This window comes from Rattus norvegicus (assembly GCF_036323735.1).
Source record: "Rattus norvegicus strain BN/NHsdMcwi chromosome Y unlocalized genomic scaffold, GRCr8 chrY_unlocalized_27, whole genome shotgun sequence".
In the NCBI taxonomy this organism is placed as follows: domain Eukaryota; kingdom Metazoa; phylum Chordata; class Mammalia; order Rodentia; family Muridae; genus Rattus; species Rattus norvegicus.
Window position 1 is genome coordinate 229,951 of NW_026947386.1, and position 16,211 is coordinate 246,161.

Here is a 16,211-nt window from a genome sequence, read left to right on the forward strand (position 1 = left end):
CAATATATGTAATCAGATCCCATTTGGACTTATTACTCAGAGTTAAAGTAGATAATAAAATGGAGTGGGAAAAATATTAAATAACAAGATTTAGCTATATTTTTTCAATTATACAAAAAAATCTGAGAAACAGTTAAATGACACAACATTTAAAATTGCTTTCTATTAAGCATTGATATCTACGTTTAGTCTTCATAGTCTAAATAATAGAGAGAACTAAATCTCACAAGTTGTTTCCTGGCTTAAATACAATTTTCCTTGCTTGTGAATGTACACAGAACCAATTAATATAATAAAAATGGATAATTGTTGTGTTACAAAAAGTAAAAGACCTTTTGTTTATTTATTCGGTATGAATTTATTTTTGTAGAATGTCTTCCCATGTTTCTGTTGGATATTTTATAAATCCTTACTTTGGTGCGGTTGGTGCTTAAATTTAACTGAACATGGCTGCATATGTCAATATAGTAGAAATGGATTCTTGGGGCAGAGATTACCTTTGTGTTAAACCTGATTAAAATGAATGGTGGTCACAGTGTGCACAACCAAATAGAAGGTAATAAACTGTGGCTTCGGGTACCCATCTTTTTATGAGTTTTCACTTTGTAGTGTTGGAAGAATTGTTCTGTGATATTATGAGATTGTGCAGTAAACAGTCCTTTTCTTTATTCCTGTAATGAAAGCAAACATTTATTGTTTTCAGTTCCTTCAGAGAGCTTGCTAGGAGACTAGATCAAGAAGGAACTTGGGAAGAGGGACTTAGATATGCAAAATATATTTTTGGTATTGGATTTCTTCTAGGTACTTTAGGGAACTAACTTCATAAGATTTGGAATATAATCAGAAAAGAGCTTGTTAAAGATGTAGAAAAGCACGTGGTGTGGTTGCACAGGCCTTTAATCTTAGTACTAGGGAGCAGAAGCAGGCAGAACTCTAAGTTCAAGGCCAGCTTGGTCTACAGAGAGAGAAAGAGAGAAAAGGTGAGAGAGAGAGAGAGAGAGAGAGAGAGTTTTCTGGTACTGCCAGGGATATAAAAGAAACACTGTCAAAAAAATGTTCAAGAATAAGTTCCGTATTATACAGAGAAAAAAATTCTCATTTTATTTTAGTAAGATGTTAATAATTCTTTCTTCATTCTACTGAAATGACTTAGCTATAAAATAATCTGAAGGCACCGAAAATGTAAGAAAAGGTGCTTTACATCACTATTCCCCTTAAACTATAAGTTGAATTTTTATTAAATAAACCTATGTAAATACACTTTTAAGGCTTTTCTGTGATTAGCTAAAGGGCTTTTACATTGTGAATTAAGAATGGTGAATTTCAGGCCAATCTTGAAAGGTCATCACTAAGGTGTAGAAGCATATTAAGCATACAAAATCAAATATAAAATTTTGCACAATAAAGAATGAGAACCTTTAATTGGTTTTCCTCTAATGTAAACACTTTCTTTTTGTTGAGTGAAGATTTTATGATTTGAACTAATTTTATGAGAAATACCACCTGCTTTCAGAAGATAAGAAACAGAGAAAGATGAGGAAAAACATATGCTAAGGAACAATGAACTGGGATAGAGTATTCTAGGTAATATATAGATCAATAAATTTGACCCGTCTGTTACTGGTAAGGTGGGGACTTCATTACGCATATTTATGTACTTAAAAATGTTTTCTTTTCTTCTTAAGTTTGTATGGTTGCTCTGAAAACACTGGGTTTTGTGTTAAGATCTTTGCATATTTAATGATAGTTTTGAAATATTATGTTATAATCAAAAGCCGTGCTTTGTACAAACTTTTTAAGCAACAAAAAAGAGAATTGTCGGCTTGAGTTTTATGAAGAAAGTTAGTATGTTAAACATGAATAAATTTTTCTGATATATGCCTTCTCTTCATATACCATGCTTATTGATGAATCCTTAGAACATAGGAATGAATAGTAACCATCTTAGTATAGTTTCAGGATTTTATAGTATATTGTTTGACATGTGCATTTCTATTAAAATGCTATCACTTTTCTAATTCTCTTAATTTAACTGAAGAGGTTTTCCATAACTTCTAGTCCGTTTTTAATTAATTTAACAGGTCTTTGGTGTTATTATTGAATTTTATGACAGTATCTTCTTAATGTTCTTTATTTTTAAGGTAAATAGGTAAATATATATATATATATATAACAAAAATATTTTATAAAAAAATTAAATTATTAGTGGAAAATCACTTAGTGATGGACAATTTTATAAACATTCTCTAAAGTATGAATATTCTACAATTTTAATTAGTATTAAAACATTATATATACCACAACCTTTATTAACCTTAGCATACACTGATCTAGTTAACATAATCACAAATTTTTATCTGTAAAATTTTTTTCTTAGTTTGTCAGTAATTAATCTTGACTTCTCTATCTGAGCTTTCTCATCATTATTCACAAAAAAATCTATTGTTGTTTTATTGAGAATAGTAAGGAATGTTCATTGATATGTAGATACATAAGAATATGACAATATACGAAATGGTATTTCATTAAGCCCTAGGAAAACTAAACTATCATGGTTTCAGGAAAATAAACATAACTAGAAAATATACCGAGTAAGGTAGCAAAGACTCAGAAAGGCAAATACCATGTGTTCTTCCTCATATAGATCATAGAATCTCCTTCTAATATACTTGTATTTATGTGAAGCTGTGGATGGTTTGAGTTTATTTAACTGATATAGGTCGCAGATATTAGAAAGTTGGGTTTTAAACAGTGTGCCATGGAAGATATTGAACATGTGGGATATGGATGTAGATGTAAGAATAATGAAGTGAGACTAGTATAAGTGGTGAGGGACATAGGACAGGAAGGAATAAAGAACTGAAAAAGCGAGGATGAGGTTGATTGTCAACAAGAATAAAATAAGACAACCTGTTACTTTATAGGTTAGGTTAAAATAAATATTAAAATTTAAATCTAATACCATTATGTTTAATGCTATATACATCATGTTTGAGGAAAAGTGCCAGCAAGTGATATCAAAATGGAAATAATATATTTATCTTATTTGATCTTAGTCAAATTATCCATAATTATTTGGTAAAAACATCATTTGTCTGCCAAATTTATTGTACCACTTAAAAAATTGCCTGTGATATAATCAAACTTTATGATAGTAGACAATTTTATTATTAGGTCAACTTTTAAAATCTGTGATTTGATCTATGTTTTAAGTTTTTTTTTTACTTAAATTTGTTCCTCCAGACATTCACACATATTAAATTATCATTTTCAAAGTTGAATACTAATATAAAAGTATGATCCAGCAGGGTTTTTGAAATTGCTCAATTATAAGTAATATTATCCGTAAACTACAGGACATTCTCCACTAAGCTCATAGAGACAAAGAAGATACACAAGAAGAATGCCCCAATTGCATATGATTGAGTCTCATGTAGAATGGGCATAAAATTGTCTAGGAGGCCGATTGAGGGAAGGAACTAGATGGGAGATGGAAGGAAGAGGAGAATGGATCCTGTGTGGGAAGGGACAGGAGATATGATCCAATAGTCAGGAGAAGGAAAGGAAATCTTGAACCTTTAGAGATGAGGAGGTAGGGGAAATCTCCAGGAAGAGAAAGAGTCCGGGATAATGAAGGTACGCACGAATCAATGGGGTTTAACGAAGCTGTGACTTACATTGGTGATATGGAACATTAAGAGGCCAACTCCTGTAGCCCGGAAGGACACCAGTGGAGGGATAAAGACACAAATACAACTACAAAACTTTCTAGGCAAAATTTTTCAAGCCTAAAAGAAATTTAGAACCGTATTCTAGGGTCTATGTTCTCCTTTGCTTTATTGATGGCTGGTAATTTTTGTATAAAATAAGGATTTGGGACATTATCATTAGAAGTAGGTATACAATATTTATATTGTTATATTCATGCTTTAGCTGGGCCCACTTTGTTGCCAATATCATTACAAAAATATAAAATTATAATTAATAATTTTTATAATTATAATTTTATAATTATAATTATAAAATTAGAAAACAGAATTTTTGAGTACACATTCAGGAATATATATAAAGTCCTCTTTCAAAGAATGTACAATAAGAAAATGTAATACAATATTCATTCAGTTTAACGTCTGGAGGGAAAATATTGGACTTTAGGAAACAGAGAAAACCTAGGAACTTGAATTGTATGTCACAGGAATGGACGTGGAAGTGAAATTATTATCCAGAATATTCTCCTCCACACCATGTTCCTAGATCTTTTTTACCCATGCCAAGCCCCTGACCAACATTCTCTATTCCGAACATGTAAGTACTAATGAAGCAAAGAGAAGTCTCTAGCTTTAAAGATATATAATATGTAAAGGTTTCCAGTATGTCACAGGAGACACTCTTGGAAAGGGCACCCTCAAATCTGGTCCATGGGAAAGTTCAGTGAGTCTTGGGTACGTATTGAGTGGGATTGCAGAAGTAGTAGCCTTTATCTGAGCCTTCCACACATGGGAATCAGGTGCTGCGATCTTCTTAGAATCATCTGGACTTCCCTGCTTGATATGGTTCCTGGAAGTCAGAGCGTTTATGTAATCAATTTCTTCAATACAAAAGCCAGTTGTTGGGAAGGGCACATTTGTTCTTCTCAGAGCTCGTGGCTTTTACTCTTTTTGCTCTGAAGAAAAAGGTTCAAAGAAACAAAGGAAAGAAAAGTATGGTCTCCTCAGCAGTGTAAACACCTCCATGCTTTGGATTCCTATTGTGTAATTTGTTTATAACACTGATATCTGGAGGAGAAGAGCTTCTAGTTGAGACTTCATCATCTCAGTCTTTCCACTTGTATTACTCTGAATACCATTCTCTGACAGTGACTCTTTAGATTTCTGAGTCAATAGGTTTGATTAGCTGGCAGATTTCTTTTCTTTCTTTCATTGTTTTTATTTTTTATAAAATTTTATTGCTTTTTTAACTGGATATTTCTACATTTGAATTTCAAATGTTATTTCCTTTCCCAGTTTCTTTTCCATAATTAGCCTATACAATTCTGCTCCCCTTCTTCTATAACCCACCTTACTGCCCCCTGACATTGCCTTGAACTTGGAGTCAAACCCAATGACTTCTCCTTCCATTGGTGACCCCAAGGCCATCCTTTGCAACATATGCAGTTGGAGCCATAGTTCTTTCCATGTACAGTCTTTGAATATTGGTTTATTACCAGAAATCTCTGTTGCATTTGCATTGTTGTTCTTATGGTGTTGAAAGCACCTTTAGCTCTTTTAATCCTTTTTCAAACCCTACCAACAAGATGTCAATTTTCAGTTCACTAGCAGCATAGACTCCTTAGCTTCATCACTCTTATCTACATCTGGTTGCTGAATGTGTGTGTGTGTGCGTGTGTGTGTGTGTGTGTGTGTGTGTGTGTGTGTGTGTGCGTGTGTGTGTGTGTGTGTGTGTGTTTCTGTGTCTGTAGAGCTAAACAATGAATTCTCAAATGAGGAATATCAACATCCTTTGCCATCAGGTAAATGGAAATAAAGAAAAAAAATCCTGAGTTTCCACAGCACACCAATCAGAATGACGAGGATATATTTGGTCCCTTGTACAGCTATGGTGTTTGGTGGATTTTTAACATGGATTCTGCACTACTAGGTTAAGATTTTAGAATCCACCAATGACAAAGCCATATAGATTCCTTCCTATTCTTATGAACCTACTGAAGTAGAAGATTCACTGGACTTCAAGCCACTCCTCTCCCAGCCCATGTCATGAACTTTATGTTTGGACTGAATAAAGAATCATGGTAAAACATCCAAAACCCTCAAATCTGGCCATGGAAACACTGGAAGGTAGATATTAGAGAACTGCTATCTAATGCCACTGCAGAACCACATGATATAGTCTATGTTGTCCTTTCCTTTACTAATGTCAGGTAATTTTTGGATAAAATAAGGATTTAGGAGTTTATCATTTAAGTAGATACAGAATATTTACACTATTATATTCACTTTAGAACTGGGCCCCCTTTTTTCTAAAATCAGAGCAAAAAAATGGAATAGGATAATAGAACATTGGAGTACACATTCAGCAATATATATAAAGTCCACTATCAAGGAATGTACAATAAGAAAATGTAATAAAATATTCACTCAATTAAAGGTCTGTAGGGAAAATATTGGCCTTTAGAAAAGAGAGATATCTGAGGAAATTGAACTATAGGCCAGAGGAATGGAACTGGGAATAAAATTATTATCCAGTAGAATCTCCTGCACTCCATATTCCTAGATCTTAGAGACCCAAGCCATGCCTCTGGCTAACTTTCCCCATTCAGAGCATGTGACCATTAGTGGAGCAGAGATAAGTCTCTACCTTAAGAGAGATTGAGTACATAAAGGTTTCCAGTGTGTCACAGGAGACATACCTGGAAAGGACACCTTCGAATCTGGTAAATGTAAGGAAAGCTGTTTAGCATGTAGGAGATGGCCGTTCTCAGTGACATCATAAATAGGACCTCCATGACAAATTTGTTGTAACTAGGAGAGCCCTAGCTTCTTCTGTGATGTAACAATTACTGTCCTGACAGGAACTGCCTCTCACATATTCCCTCAGTAACTCTCCGGTTTGCTAATTGGCCACTAATTCAGAGTAAACAGCCATTTGGGAGTGAGAACAAAAAGGATAAAGAGATCAGAGATGGGGAGAAAGAAGCTGACCTTCTGTCTTTGTATGAAAAAAAAAAGGAAAAATAAGTGGTACTTTGAAAAGTTCAGGGAGCCCTTGGAAGGGTTGGAGTGGTATCGCTGAAGAGATAGACTTGATCTGAGACTTACACATATGGGAATCAAGAGCTGGAAGCTTCACAGAAGCATCTGGACTTCCCTGTTCTTATGGTACCTGGATGTCAAAGGTTTTATATCATTCATTTCCTAATTACAAAGCAAAATTTTGAGAGGGCACAGTTGTTTTTCTGAGATCTATGGCCTTTTTTTCTTTTTGCCCAGAAGAAAAAGGTCCTAAGGAAGGAGGTAAAGACAAGTATTGGGTCCTCAGGTCAGAGTAAACTCCTCCAAGCTTTGGATACCTATAGTGCATTTTGTGTCTGACACGGATATCTCGGAGAAAGAAGTGCTTCTAGTTGAGACTTCATCATCTTTGTCTTGCTACAAGTATTACTCTGAATACCAATTTAGATTTCTGAGTAAATAACTGTGATTAGTTGGAAGTTTTCTTTACTTTTATTTCTTTCTTTTTTTAATTTTTTATCAATTTAAGTGATTTTTAAACTGGATGAGGCTATATTTACGTTTAAAATATTATTTCCTTTCTCAGTTTCCTGCCCATTAAATCACAACCTGTTCACAATCCCTTCTTCTCTAACCATAATTCTGCCCATTGACATTCCCTTAAACTGGGAGACAAACCAAGGTAGAACCAAGGGCTTCTCCTTCCATTGGTGCCAAAAAAGCAATCCTCTGCCACATATGCATTTGGAGCCATATTTCTGTCTATGTTCATTCTTTGAATATTGGTCTAGTACCAGAAAGCTCTGGGTCATTGAGAATGTTGTTCTTTTGTAGTTAACAGCACCTTCAACAATTGTAATACTGTCTCAAAATCTACCAACAAGATGTCCGTTTTCAGTTCACTGGTTTGCCACTAACATTCACTTCTGTATTAGACATTCTCTAACTGTGTCTCTCAGGAAATATCTATATCCAGTTCCTGGTAGAATGCACTTCTTAGCTTCATAAATCTTATCTAATTTTGGTGGCTGATCACCATATATATATATATATATATATATATATATATATATATATATATATATATATATGTGTGTGTGTGTGTGTGTGTGTGATATACGTATGATATATATATATGTATATGTATATATATACATATACATATATATATATAATGATATATATGAATATACTTTTGGTGGCTCCAACAGTTATGAAGTTAGGGGGAATTTTAACATGGATTCAGTGCAACTAGGTCAAGAATGTAGAATCCACAAATTGCATTGGCAAATAGATTCCCTCCTGTTCTTATGAAACTATTGAAGATGAGGTCTCCCTGGTCCTGAAGCCATTCTTATCACTTCCTATCCTTCTCTATCTTATGTTTGGCCTCAAGAAAGAATCATGGTAAAACATCCAAAAACCTCAAATCTAGCCCTGAGACACTGGAACAGAAGAACCGAGATCAAAACGGACCTGAGAACCAAATTCTATACTACATGTGGTCTTATGCTTTACTTATATGAGGAAATGTTAGGATTTAATAGTAATTTGGTGTTTACCACTTGAAGTAGGTACACCCAATTTACAGTGTTATAATCACTCTAGAGCTGGGTGCCTTTGTTGCGAAAATCATTGAAGAAAATAGAAGTGGAAAAAAGAATTTTCAGTACACATTCAGGAATATGTATAAAGTCACCTATCAAGGAATATACAATAAAAATTGAAATACACATGCATTCAATTAAAGGTCTGTAGGGAATAACTGGCCTTTGGGAAAATAGAAAACGAAGAAAATTGAACTGTGTCACAGAAATGAACCTGAGAATGAAAATATTATCTAGAAGAATCTTCTACACTCCTGTTCCTAAATCTCATCGACCCATGCCAAGACCCTGAATAACTTTGTCCATTCAGAGCATGTAACCACTAATGAAGCAAAGAGAAGTCACTAGCTTTAGAGAGATGGAGTATGTAAACATTTCCACTGTGTCACAGAAGACATACCTGGAAAGGGCACCCTCAAATCTAGTCAATGTAAGGAAAGCTCTTTAGCAGATAGGCCATGGCAGGTCTTAGAGACATCATCATTAGTTCATTCATGAAAAATCTCTGGTATCCTTGAGAGCCAAAGCTTCTTCTGTGATGTCACAAGTATTGCTGTGACTGCAACTGATCTTCAGATGTTCCTTCATTACCTCTAGGGTTTACTAATTGGCCTCTAATTCAGAGTAAACAGTTATTTGGACGTGACAAAAAAGAAGATGAAGAGATATGAGAAGGGGAATAGCTGGCTTTCTGTCTTGTTTTTTTTTTAAAAAAGAAAGGCATATGTGGTCCTTGGAAAGCTTAGTGAGTCCAAGGTAGGATTTGTGTGGGATCGCTAAAGAGATAGCCTTTTTTGAACCTTCCACATATGGGAATCATGAGCTGCAAGTCTCTTAGAAGCATCTGAACTTCCCTGTTCTTATGGTTCCTAAAATTCAAATAGTTTATATCATTCATTTCTTTATTACAAAACCCAAGTATTGTGAAGAGCACAATTGTTTTCCAGAGCTCATGACCTTTACTGTTTTTGTCAAGAAGAAAGGTACTAACGAAGAAGGGAAGTACAAATATTGTGTTGCTATCTCGAAGTAAACAACATGCTTTGGACACCAATAGTGATTTTTTTGTCTGCCACTAATATTAACGTGACAGAAGTGCTTCTAGTTGAGACTTCATCATCTCAGTCTTTCCACTAGTATTACTCTGCCACTTCACATTTACGAGTCAATATGTGTGATTACTTGACAGCTTTTACTTTCTTTTATATCTTTCTTTTTTATTTTTAGCAAATTTTATTGTTTTTTTTAACGGGATGTTTCTATATTTAAATTTCAAATATTATTTCCTTTCTGAGTTTCCTGAGCATAAGATCCCTACACATTCCCATTTCCTTTTTCTCTAACCAGCCTTTCTCCCGCATGACATTCCCTTGAACTGAAAGATGTACAAGGGAGGACAAGGGCTTCTCTTTCCAATGTTGATCAAAAATTACATCCATTGCCATATATGAATTTGGAGCCATTCCTCAGTCCATGTACTTTCTTTGTGTATTCGTACAGTAAGAGAAAGCCCTGGTTCATTGGCATTGTTGTTCTTATGGGGTTGAAAGTACCTTAAGCTCTTCTAATCCTTTTTTTAAGTTTACCAAGAGCAGGTCCGTTTTTAGTTCACTGGTTTTTTACTAGCATTCACTTCTGTATTTGACATGCTGTATCATTGTCTCTCAGGAAAAATCTTTTTCCGATTCCTGGCAGAATGCAATTCTTACCTTCACCTATCTTATCTAGTTAGGTTGGCTGATATATATATATATATATATATATATATATATATATATATATATATATATATATATATATATGCTATGATTTTGGTGGCTCCTACACCTATGTGGTTAAGGGGAAAGTTAACATGGGTTCTGCCCAACTATGTCAAGAATCTAGAATTCACAAATGACAGTTTCAAATAGTCCTCTTGTGTTTACCTATTGAAGTAGATAATTTACTGTTCCTCAAGCCATGTTTCTCCCTTCACATCATCCAATATCTTAGGATTGGCCTGAAGAAAGAATCATGGTGAAACATCCTAAACCCTCAAGTCTGCCCATGGGAAAACTGGAAGCTACGTAGTCTAGTACTGATATCAAATGGGAGTAGAGAACTGAATTCAACAGTGAAAAATGTCCTTTGCTTTCCTGATGTCTGGAAATTTTTTGATAAAATAAGGATTTGGGAGTTTATCATTTGTAGTAGGTTCACAGTATTTACACTTTTATAATCACTCTATAGCTGGAGTCACTTGTGACCAAATTCATTGAAGAAAATGGAATTGGCCAACAAAATTTTTGAGTACACATTGAAGAATATTTACAAAGTCCCTTATCAAACAATATACAGTAAGAAATTGAAATACAATATTCATTCTATTCAAGGTCTGTAGGTAAATGCTGACCTTTGAGAAACGGAGAAACCCTCAAATATTGAACTGTATGTCACAAGAATGAACCTATGATATATAGAATAAAAATATTATCTAGAAGAATCTCCTACACTCCATTTTCCTAAAACTTTTTTACCCATGCCATGCCCCTTAATAACTTTCTGCATTCAGAACATGTAACCACTAGTGAAGCAGAGAGAAGTCTCTCCTTTAGATAGATGGAGTACATAAAGGTTTCCTCCGTGTCAAAGGAGACACACGAGGAAAGGGCACCCTCGAATCTTGTCAATGTAAAGAAAGATGTTCAGGATGTAAGACATGGCATTTCTCAGTGACATGACCATTAGGCCCTCCCTGAAAACTCTCTTGTAACCTGGAGAGCCCTGGCTTATTCTGTGATGTCATAACTGTTGCCATGACTGCAACTGTCTCTCAGATATCCTTCAATACCTCTAGGGTTTACTAATTGGCCTCTAATTCAGAGAAAATTGGAGAGTGATAACAAAGTGGATGATGAGATAGGATGGGGGGAAGGAAGCTGGCCTTCTGTCTTGGTATAAAAAACAAGGAAGAAATATGTGGTCCTTTGGAAAGCTCAGTGAGTCCTTGGTAGGAATTGAGTGGGGTCTCTGAAGAGATAGCCTTGATGTGAGCCTTCCACATAAGGGAAATAGGAGTTGGGAGACTGTCAGAAGCTTCTGGACTTCCCTGATCTTATGGTTGCTGGATGTCAGAGGGTTTATATCATTTATTTCTTTATTCCAAAACCAAGTGTTATGAAGGACACAGTTGATTTTCTGAGAGCTCATGACTGTACTGTTTTTGTCAAGAAGAAAAGGTCCTAAGGAAGAAGGGAAAAACAAGTATTGTGTCCCTAACTCAAGTTAAACTCCTCAATGCTTTGGAAACCTATAGGGCACTTTGTGTCTGACACTGATATCTGGGAGAGAGAAGTGCTTCTAGTTGAGACTTCATCATCTCAGTCTTTATACTAGTATTAACCTGACTACCACTTCAGATTTCTGAGTCAATATGTGAGATTGCTTGGCAGCTTTCTTTTCTTTTATATCATTCATTTATTTTTATATTTTAGCAATTTTTTCTTCTTTAAGTAGATGTTTCTACATATACATTTAAAATATTTCCTCTCTCCATTTCCTTTCCATAAGATCCCTACCCATTCCATTACCTTCTTCTCTAACCAGCCTTTCTGCCGCATGAAATTCCCTTGAACTGGGAGACAAACTGTGGAGGACAAGGCCCCTCTTTCCAATGTTGCCCAAAAAGGCCATCTCAGCCACATATGCATTTGGAGCCATAGGTCAGTCCATGTACTTTTTTTGTATGTTGGGCTAGTACGAGAAAGCTCTGGTCATTGGTATTGTTGTTAGTATGGGTTTGAAAACACCCTCAGTTCCTCTATCTTTATTCAAAATTTACCAAAAAGAGGTCCATATTCAGTTCACTGGCTTACTACTAGCATTAACTTATGTATTTGACATGCTATATCTGTGTCTCTCAAGAAATATTTATATCTGGTTCCTGGAAGAATGCACTTCTTACTTTCGTCAATCATATCTAGTTTTTTTGACTGATGTGTGTGTGTGTGTGTGTATATATATATATATATATATATATATATATATATATATATATATACATTTGATGGCTCCAACACCTAAGTGTTTAAGTGGAATGTTAACATGGATTCTGCCCACCTATGTCAAGAACATAGAATTCACAAAAATACTCCTTCCTGTTTTTATAAACCTATTTAAGTAAATGTTTAACTGTTCCTTAAGCCATTCTTCTCCCTGCTCATCATCTGGTATCTTATGTTTTGCCTTAAGATAGAATCATGTTAAAACATCCTAAAACCTCAAGTCTGGCCATAGGAATTCTGGAAGCTCAATAGTGTAGTACTTATATCAAATGGGACAAGAAACCAAATTCATTAGTCCATGTTGTCCTTTGCTTTCCTGATGTCTGGTAATTTTTTTATAAAATAAGTATTTGGGAATTCATCATTTGAAATAGGTACACCATATTTACAATGTTATACTCACTCATTACCTGGGTCCCCTTTGTGACCAAAATCATTGCAGAGAATGGAATTTGAAAACAATATTTTTGAGTACACATGGAGGAATATTTACAAAGTCCCTTATCATGCCCAACCTCGACTAACAAGGAAGACATGACCAATGAAGATCTTCTTCAAGCAATTTTACTCAGGAACCTTGATACAATTTTCAGACACTAGGGAACCCCCGGAGCACACTTAAATAGCTAGTGCTGGCCAATCCCAGCAAGCAACGTGGGCCATGCCGGTAGGCTGTCACTATGCAGAAGCTAGCAGACCAGGCAGGCATAGACAAATAAGAACCTGCTTACTACAAGGATAGCGCACCATTGGGAGGGTAGAAGGTGGAAACCAGTGCCATGTTTGAGGCGGACCAAACACCGCTGCCTATAGTTCCCCCTTTTATTTAATTAACCAAGCAGGCAAAGGAACCACTGAGCATGGTGACCCCTCCCCAACCACGTGTCTTAGGATCATCTCTTCATTAAACCAGTCTTAGGACAACTCGTCTTCCACAAGTTTCCATGCCATAGATAGAAGGTAGGTTGCCCATCACTGTGCACAGTCACTCACACATACTCGGGCGTGAGGTACAACAAGGTCTTCTGAATGACCCTTAGACAGGCTTGAGGGGACTGTCCTGCTTCAATGGCTGCAAACTGTGTGCCACCTCTGAACAAACCTCATTCTAAAATAGAAACCACAGGCACACTAGGGAGACCAGCAGCAAGCGTCCAGCTAGGGTTTCCATACCCACCCATACCCTCAGATGATTCATAGCATTAGCAATCCAAGATGACAATCTTGTAGCCAGTCTAGCATCTGCACGTGTGGAGTTCATCTTCAGGACGGCTACATGTAGCTGATCCATTTAGGAGTCGATTCTCCTGCCCAATTGCCTTGAAGATAACGTGACAACTGTTTAACCAAATTAGAGGAGTGGGCTTAAAAGTCATGACGTATCGGCATGAGTCTTGGGAACACCGGTAGTATCCCCCACCAGGGCTCTGTTTGAACCAGCATTTGGGTCACACCGAGGAGTGTCAGCAACAGCAGGATCATCATTCTTGTAGCATCTCCTGGTCAATCTTTCAGGGACCTACAAAGGATCTTGCAGATCCGGAGGAAACACACAAACAGACCCTCTTGCACATGCCAACATGGGATCTGGTCCATGCTATAAGCCAGTGATCACATCTTTCCCTTTCACATAACTTTCAATGTGCCCGCCCGACACTGATGTCTGTCAGCAGCAGAAAGGCCATCATCATTCAAAATTAAAAAAAAAAAATTAAGAATAAAAGGGGCTAAGGATATCTGTTCCTTGGGGCTTCTACCATGGCCTATTCCCCTTTTTTGTTTAATTATGCATTCCTTCAAGGTACGATGTGCTTGCTCAACAACACATTGATGTTGGGGATTATAAGGCAGGTCATGGCACATTCATCTGTTTATAAAAGGATTTGAAAGATTTGGCAGTTTATGCTGGGCCACGATCAGTTTTTAAGTGTTGAGGGTTTCCCCAAGCAGCCCAGGCTTAGAGGCAGTGTCCAACAACATTGGGTGCATTTTCTCCACTCGTAGGGGTAGCATGAATGACACCTCAACAAGTATCCACAGAAACATGAATGTATTTTAGGCTCCCAAATCCAGATATGTGAGTTACATCCATTTACCAAACCTTTAGGGGCAAAAGTCCTCTAGGATTAACCCCTACACTATGGGGATGGTGAAAAGTGATACACTGTTGACATCCTAAAACTATCTGTCAAGCATCTGCTCAAGACAAGTGAAACTTCTGCTCTAAGGTCTTAGTAAGCACATTAAATTGTTTATGAAATTGTTGGGCTTCATCCAATGATGAGCTTAGGAATATGAACTCCATTCGGGTACATCTATCCACAAGATCATTTCACTCACTGAGAGGAGCAGGCAAACCTTTATGTGCTCTAATATTTTGGACAAAAAACTTGTGACCTCTTTCTCAGATCAATTCCTGAAGTTCTCTCAGCAGCTGGCATACCGTGCTGCTAATTTTAATAGGGCCAGCCACTTCTAATATCTTAACTGCATTAATATATATGACGAATCAGAGAGCAAATTAAAGCAAAGGAACAATTTTGTACACTTCCTGCACAATCTTGAATTCAATTATTTGTGGAGAGCCGGGTTGATATTGGCACAAAATTGTCTCTTGATGGTTAATCACATAAGCTCCACAGCCATTTTTGGATCCATCTGTAAAAATGTTTGGCGCCCCCTATATAGGAACACTGAAAGATCACGGGATGTTCTTTAAAGAAGGATAGCAAAGAGTGTTTTGGATAATGATTATCTATCCCTCCATGGAATCCACAGCATGATATAGCCCAATCATCCACAGTGCCACACAAGATCTTCATCTGCTGACCTGTATAGGGCACGATGATTGAGGTTGGGGAAACAACAAATTATTGTACGCACTGTTGGATCGCATTCAGGGCTAATCATGCAACTGCTGTATGGTAATACTCTACTGATCTAGCTGGAGAAGCCTTGGGATAAACCCAAAGCAGAGGACCATCTTGCCACAACAATACTGTGTGCTGCCTGTGGGTGGCTAGACTGCATAGCACCCTCCTTCCATCGATGTAAAATTGTGCCTTGTAATCCTTTTTCAACCTTCTCTAAAGCTTCCTTTGCTTCATCAGTCAATTGTCTTGGAGATTACAAGGCCGAATCCACAACTAAAGTATTATACAATGGTTTTAATTCATAATTTGGTAATTTTAAATGACATCTGACCCAATTAATATCTCCTAGTAATTTTTCAAAATCATTAAGAGTCTTAAGATTATCTTACCTCAATTCAACCTTCTGGGGGATAAAGGTATAAGGACTTAGTTTTGTTCTTAAATAATTTACAAAATTGCCCTTTTGTGCCTTTTCTGGGGCAGTAATCAAATCCCCTACCTTCTAGCAATTTAACTAAATTTCCATATACTAAATCTAAAATCTCTTCATACTTTGCACTTAAAAGTATATCATCTGTAAAATTGGGTGCAGGAAACTTCTGTCTTATTGGGGCAATGGCATTGCCCACAAAAAGTTGACACACAGAAGGGTTATTGGCCATACCCTGTGGTAAAACTACCCATTGTAGTCGTTGATCAAGTTCTTCATGATTGCATGATGGAACAGTAAAAGCAAATCTTTCACTATCTCTTGGACAAAGAGGTATGGAGAAAAAGCAATCTTTTATATCAATCACTACAACAGGCCAACAGTCTGGCAGAGAGGATAAAAGAGGAAGCCCGAGTTGCACTGGGGCCCATGATTTGCATCTGTTCATTAATAACTCGTAAATCATGCAACAGTCTCCATTTCCCTGACTTCTTTTTAAACACAAAAATTGGGGTATTCCAAGGTAATAC

General features: G+C 36.4%; 1 long non-coding RNA gene across 2 annotated transcripts; it reads right to left on the reverse strand.

Moving 5' to 3' along the window:
* Window positions 1–4,335: 4,335 nt before the first annotated feature.
* On the reverse strand, window positions 4,336–10,069 carry LOC134484672 (uncharacterized). Of its 2 annotated transcripts, none has more exons than XR_010062300.1 (2): window positions 8,736–10,069; window positions 4,336–4,663 (listed from the first exon to the last, which is right to left on the reverse strand). It is a non-coding gene; the product is annotated as an uncharacterized LOC134484672 (long non-coding RNA). The 2 variants fall into 2 exon arrangements; XR_010062299.1 differs by lacking the exon at window positions 8,736–10,069 and adding an exon at window positions 6,407–7,753.
* Between the last annotated feature and the right edge of the window lie 6,142 nt (window positions 10,070–16,211).